This window comes from Bos javanicus, chromosome 19 (genome assembly GCF_032452875.1).
Source record: "Bos javanicus breed banteng chromosome 19, ARS-OSU_banteng_1.0, whole genome shotgun sequence".
NCBI classification, from domain to species: domain Eukaryota; kingdom Metazoa; phylum Chordata; class Mammalia; order Artiodactyla; family Bovidae; genus Bos; species Bos javanicus.
This window is the reverse complement of record NC_083886.1, coordinates 44,705,399-44,712,141: the sequence shown is the minus strand read 5'-3', so window position 1 is coordinate 44,712,141 and position 6,743 is coordinate 44,705,399. Positions and strand designations below refer to the sequence as shown.

The 6,743-nt window shown below is 47.1% G+C and overlaps 1 non-coding gene across 1 annotated transcript; it reads left to right on the top strand.

Annotated features, from left to right (window-relative positions):
* The first annotated feature begins 5,552 nt into the window (after positions 1-5,552).
* LOC133233181 (U2 spliceosomal RNA) lies at positions 5,553-5,743 on the top strand. Its single transcript, XR_009731657.1, has one exon. It is a non-coding gene; the product is annotated as a U2 spliceosomal RNA (small nuclear RNA).
* The last annotated feature ends 1,000 nt before the right edge of the window (positions 5,744-6,743 follow it).

Below are 6,743 nucleotides of genomic sequence, written 5' to 3'. Positions count from 1 at the left end.
CAGTCAGAGCCCCAAGAGGGTGACAGTGCCGTGGGAACAATAGCCAACAACTGAGAGCGGGGAGGAACAAGCTCACCAGAGAGAGACAGAGGTGAGTTGAGGGGCGAGAATCAGGCTCCCCTGTGCAGGGAACTCGCTGTCGGCCAGTTATCTGAGCTGAGGGACTCTTTAGAGCTTTCACAACGGGGCCCAATCCCCAGAGACCTTACGTGTTTGATTCCGCTTTTTAAACGTGTGTTTACTTTCTGGCTATGTCGGGTCTTAGTTGTGACACACAGGCTCCAGAGCGCTCAGACTTACATGCCTCCATGCATGGGGGAATCTTAGTTCTGCACCAGGAATCACACCGTGTCCCCTGCACGGGGAGGCGCATACTTAACCCCTGGACCACCGGGAAGTCCCTGACTCAGCGTCTTGGTTTCATAGACTTCTGTCAAGGCACCCGTGTTCTTTGGCCCACACAATGGCTGCATGCTCAAATTTGGGAGCTTGTCAGGATCATCTGGAGGACTTGATAAACACAGATAAAACACAGATAAACACTGGGGCCTTCTTTCAAAATTTCTGATTCAGAAATTTGAAGACTTTGTCAGACCCAGCCTAAGCACAGTATACATTGTCTCATTGGAACCTCATCCAGTCACTCAACACACATTCATCAAAAGTCAAGTACATTCAGAGCACTAGGTGCTCGGAATAGACCAGCAAACAAAAGGTTTCCCATCAAGGTGAAGGTACAGCACTACTGACTGTATATTTGTGACTATACCTACATTCTTTGTGTCTGTGTCCATATCTACACGTGTACCTATGCCAGGTGAGCATCATGGGTGTCAAAGCCACTTGGCAGCCAACAGAAATACAAGACCAGGGAGAGCGAGATGTGAAATAGGAAGGCTCAGGGTGAGTAGGTATAGATGGTTTGCAAGACTTCAAATGGAATTATTTCTACTTTACAGCCAAGAAGTGACATTCCCTAGGATATACTCACTTGGACATTCTGATGTACTGCATTTCCTCGTGTAGCTTCACAAGTACCCTCATCAGAGAGGCATTCTTATCATCCCCAAAGGAAGTAGCAGGACACCAGTTTAAAAAACCTCAAGTTCCAGTGGTTCAGATCAGGTCAGATCAGTCGCTCAGTCGTGTCCGACTCTTTGCGACCCCATGAATCGCAGCACGCCAGGCCTCCCTGTCCATCACCAACTCCCGGAGCTCACCCAGACTCATGTCCATCGAGTCAGTGATACCATCCAGCCATCTCATCCTCTGGCATCCCCTTCTCCTCCTGCCCCCAATCCCTCTCAGCATCAGAGTCTTTTCCAATGAGTCAACTCTTCGCATGAGGTGGCCAAAGTACTCGAGTTTCAGCTTTAGCATCATTCCTTCCAAAGAAATCCCAGGGCTGATCTCCTTCAGAATGGACTGGTTGGATCTCCTTGCCGTCCAAGGGACTCTCAAGAGTCTTCTCCAACACCACAGTTCAAAAGCATCAATTCTTTGGCCCTCAGCCTTCTTCACAGTCCAACTCTCACATCCATACATGACCACAGGAAAAACCATAGCCTTGACTAGACGGACCTTTGTTGGCAAAGTAATGTCTCTGCTTTTGAATATGCTATCTAGGTTGGTCATAACTTTCCTTCCAAGGAGTAAGCGTCTTTTAATTTCATGGCTGCAGTCACCATCTGCAGTGATTTTGGAGCCCAGAAAAATAAAGTCTGACACTGTTTCCACTGTTTCCCCATCTATTTCCCATGAAGTGGTGGGACCGGATGCCATGATCTTCGTTTTCTGAATGTTGAGCTTTAAGCCAACTTTTTCACTCTCCACTTTCACTTTCATCAAGAGGCTTTTTAGTTCCTCTTCACTTTCTGCCACAAGGGTGGTGTCATCTGCATATCTGAGGTTATTGATATTTCTCCCGGCAATCTTGATTCCAGCTTGTGTTTCTTCCAGTCCAGCGTTTCTCATGATGTACTCTGCATAGAAGTTAAATAAACAGGGTGACAATATACAGCCTTGACGAACTCCTTTTCCTATTTGGAACCAGTCTGTTGTTCCATGTCCAGTTCTAACTGTTGCTTCCTGACCTGCATACAAATCTCTCAAGAGGCAGATCCGGTGTTCTGGTATTCCCATCTCTTTCAGAATTTTCCACAGTTTATTGTGATCCACACAGTCAAAGGCTTTGGCATAGTCAATAAAGCAGAAATAGATGTTTTTCTGGAACTCTCTTGCTTTTTCCATGATCCAGCGGATGTTGGCAATTTGATCTCTGGTTCCTCTGCCTTTTCTAAAACCAGCTGGAACATCAGGAAGTTCACGGTTCACGTATTGCTGAAGCCTGGCTTGGAGAATTTTGAGCATTACTTTACTAGCGTGTGAGATGAGTGCAATTGTGCGGTAGTTGGAGCATTCTTTGGCATTGCCCTTTCTTTGGGATTGGAATGAAAACTGACCTTTTCCAGTCCTGTGGCCACTGCTGAGTTTTCCAAATTTGCTGGCATATTGAGTGAAGCACCTTCACAGCATCATCTTTCAGGATTTGGAATAGCTCAACTGGAATTCTATCACCTCCACTAGCTTTGTTCGTAGTGATGCTTTCTAAGGCCCACTTGACTTCACATTCCGGGATGTCTGGCTCTAGGTCAGTGATCACACCATCGTGATTATCTGGGTCGTGAAGATCTTTTTTGTACAGTTCTTCTGTGTATTCTTGCCATCTCTTCTTAATATCTTCTGCTTCTGTTAGGTCCATACCATTTCTGTCCTTTATCGAGCTCATCTTTGCATGAAATGTTCCTTTGGTATCTCTGATTTTCTTGAAGAGATCCCTAGTCTTTCCCATTCTGTTGTTTTCCTCTATTTCTTTGCATTGATCGCTGAGGAAGGCTTTCTTATCTCTTCTTGCTATTCTTTGGAACTCTGCATTCAGATGTTTATATCTTTCCTTTTCTCCTTTGCTTTTCGCTTCTCTTCTTTTCACAGCTATTTGTAAGGCCTCCCCAGACAGCCATTTTGCTTTTTTGCATTTCTTTTCTATGGGAATGGTCTTGATCCCTGTCTCCTGTACCATGTCACGAACCTCATTCCATAGTTCATCAGGCACTCTATCTATCAGATCTAGGCCCTTAAATCTATTTCTCACTTCCACTGTATAATCATAAGGGATTTGATTTAGGTCATACCTGAATGGTCTAGTGGTTTTCCCTATTTTCTTCAATTTCAGTCTGAATTTGGCAATAAGGAGTTCATGGTCTGAGCCACAGTCAGCTCCCGGTCTTGTTTTTGCTGACTGTATAGAGCTTCTCCGTCTTTGGCTGCAAAGAATATATAATCAGTCTGATTTCGGTGTTGACCGTCTGGTGATGTCCATGTATAGAGTCTTCTCTTGTGTTGTTGGAAGAGGGTGTTTGTTATGACCAGTGCATTTTCTTGGCAAAACTCTATTAGTCTTTGCCCTGCTTCATTCCGTATTCCAAGGCCAAATTTGCCTGTTACTCCAGGTGTTTCTTGACTTCCTACTTTTGCATTCCAGTCCCCTATAATGAAAAGGACATCTTTTTTGGGTGTTAGTTCTAAAAGGTCTTGTAGGTCTTCATAGAACCATTCAACTTCAGCTTCTTCAGCGTTACTGGTTGGGGCATAGACTTGGATTACTGTGATATTGAATGGTTTGCCTTGGAAACGAACAGAGATCATTCTGTCGTTTTTGAGGTTGCATCCAAGTACTGCTTTCGGACTCTTTTGTTGACCATGATGGTTAGCAGGATTCTAATGCAAATCCTTACTTCTTTTCACATTTGGCAAGATGCTTAGCCTCTCATCACTTCCATCTGTAACAGTGCTTTCAAGAAATATGTGAGGCACACACATAACTGGTTGTTTTTTTAATTTGGCCACACCGTGTGGCTTTTGGGATCCCAGGTTTCCAACCTAGGATGGAACCTGGACTCCTGCACTGAAAGCGCTGAGGCCTAACCACTGAACCACCAGGGAATTCCCTCCTGCAGGTAAATGCAAACATTCTTAGGCATATTAAAAAAATAAAGAGAAGTGGGGGAAATTAAGTTTAATATGTTCTTTAACTCAACTTATCTCAAAATTCTCCAGTGGTCAGTGATTAGAGCTCTATCCTTTCAATGACAAGGCAGGGAGATTTCCATCCCATCCCTCCTCAGGGTTCTTGCAAGCCCTGGGGCACACTCCCCCCGCCACACACACAAACAGATATCTAAAATATCATTGCAATATGTAATTAATATTAACATTACAGAGATATGTTACAATTTTTAATACTAAGTCTTTGAAATCCCCATGTGTTTTTTCCACTTTCAGTACGTCTGAATTGGGAGAAACCACTAGCCCACAGTTCCCTGGCTGCATGTGGCTAGTGGCTGTGACAACTCAGATCAACAGAATATTTCCTGTTGTTTAGTCGCTAAGGAGTGTCCGACTGTTTGGGACCTTGTGACCCGCCAGGCTCCTGCGTCCATGGGATTTCCTAGGCAAGAATACAGTCGTGGGTTTCCATTTCCTCCTCTAGGGGATCTTCTGAAATCCTTTCTGAAACAGGAATCGAGCCCGTGATTCCTGTCTTGCAGGCTGATTCTTGACAATCTGAGCCACCAGGGAGACCCACAGCTAAGGAGGAGGGGTAGGGAAACGAGGTCCTTGGCGGAGAGAGCTTTCGGTAGGAAGCCCGGGATCGGGTTGGTTCGTAGAAGCACCGAAGGACAGGGCGCTGGAATTGGAGTGAACCCCTCCCGCAGCCCGGCCTCGGCCTCCGCATCCATAGGCCCCCTCCCTTCCCCACTGTGGGCCATCCGCCTTCCTCCTGGCAGCGAAGCCCCCTCCACACACGCGACCCTACAAAGCCCCTCTCTCCGCAGGCGGAGGCCTGTGTAACACACTGCAGTCCGGGCGTTTCTAGCGAGTGAGTCTTGCGACCTTGTCTTCAGGAAAACTCTCGGCCAACAGCTCGTCGCACGGGTCTCTCTCGCGGGCCACACCGCACCCGCTCCGGTCGGGTCTCTCCTCTCCACTAGCACCAAGGAAGGAGGAGAAGGGGACGGCAGAGGATGAGATGGCTGGATGGCATCACTGACTCGATGGACGTGAGTCTGAGTGAACTCCGGGAATTGGTATTGGACAGGGAGGCCTGGCGTGCTGCGATTCATGGGGTCGCAAAGAGTCGGACGCGACTGAGCGACTGAACTGAGCACCAAGGAGGAGCTCCCCTGCCGCCGCCCCGAGGCCGTCCCCAGGGCGCTGCGGTCCCGCCGGAGCCACGCCTTCTCGGCGACAGAGGGCGGGGCATGCAGATTCGAGACGGCTCTTCCGCCCGAGAACCACAAAGCCGCGGCAGATGCGGGATTTCTCTTTTACGATGTGGAGAATCCAACTTCAGCTCGAGACTCTGATGTAGTACCGCCATAGCACTGTCAACGAGGCAAAGGAAAGGAGACCTGGAGTCACTGGGGACCCGATCACACTGAGTGCAATATGCACGTCAGCAGGACGGTGACAGCGACGGGTGGTGACACGGTATCGCTTCTCGGCCTTTTGGCTAAGATCAAGTGTAGTATCTGTTCTTATCAGTTTAATATCTGATACGTCCTCTACCCGAGGACAATATATTAAGTGGATTTTTGGGGCAGGGAGTTGGAATAGGAGCTTGCTCCGTCCACTCCACGCATCGACCTGGTATTGCAGTACCTCCAGGAACGGTGCACCCCCTTGGGGACACTTGTGGAAGTACCCAAAAGCAGAAACTGGCTCTTTGCTGGAGTCAACTGGATCTGGAACTTGGTCTCTTGTTTTTCTACAGTTTGGCAGGTGTAGTTTGAGGCATCTGCTTAAGTCTCTGTTGTCCTGAAAATCACGCCGTTCTACCTTACAGTCTTGGGAAAGTGGTCTTCCTGCTCTCATTTCTGACTTCATACTTTACAAAAGGAGTTGGTGTCCAGGCTCCTACTTGATATCCCCAGTCCCTCCTGATGCCATTTTCAGCATAAAACCGGAATACTAGCTTGAAACTTCTGTTTCTATGCCCCCTCGCCTATTGAGATTTCTGTAATTACTTCAGTATTTTGTTTTCTGTCTTCAAGAAGTTCCTGCTCAAAAGCACCGAATTCCACCTGGAATCGAGGTTAAAATAATGGGCTTTCCACTCAGTGTGTCGGTTGTACCGGGATTTCATTTATCCAGGTGACTGACTGACAAGGAGAGGTCAGTGCCACTGACTGAGTTGTATTTTTCCTTAGAGTTCCGAAGAGAGGAGGGCCTAAATAAGGCCACTGTGTCTTTTGGATACACAAGGCAGGCTTTTGAGGTTAGCACAAGTCCAAATCATGAATAAGCCAGAACGAACGACTCTTGCTGAGGATGAAGGAGGAGAGTGAAAAACCTGGCTTAAAATTCAGTACTGGACTTCCTTCCTAGCCCAGTGATTAAGAATCCGCTTGCCAGTGTAGGGGATTGGTTCAATTCCTGGTCCAGGAAGATTCCACATGCCCTGGGGCAACTAAACCCCTTGGACACAACTACTGAGCCTGTACTCCAGAGCCCATAAACCACAATTAGAGAGTAGCCCCGCTGGCAACTAGAGAAGACTCTAGCATCGACGAAGACCCAGTGCAGTCAAAAATAAATAATTAATTAAAAAAAAAAAAAAAACCCTCAATAGTAAAAACACTAAGGTCATGACATCTGGTCCCATCACTGCATTGCTAATTGAA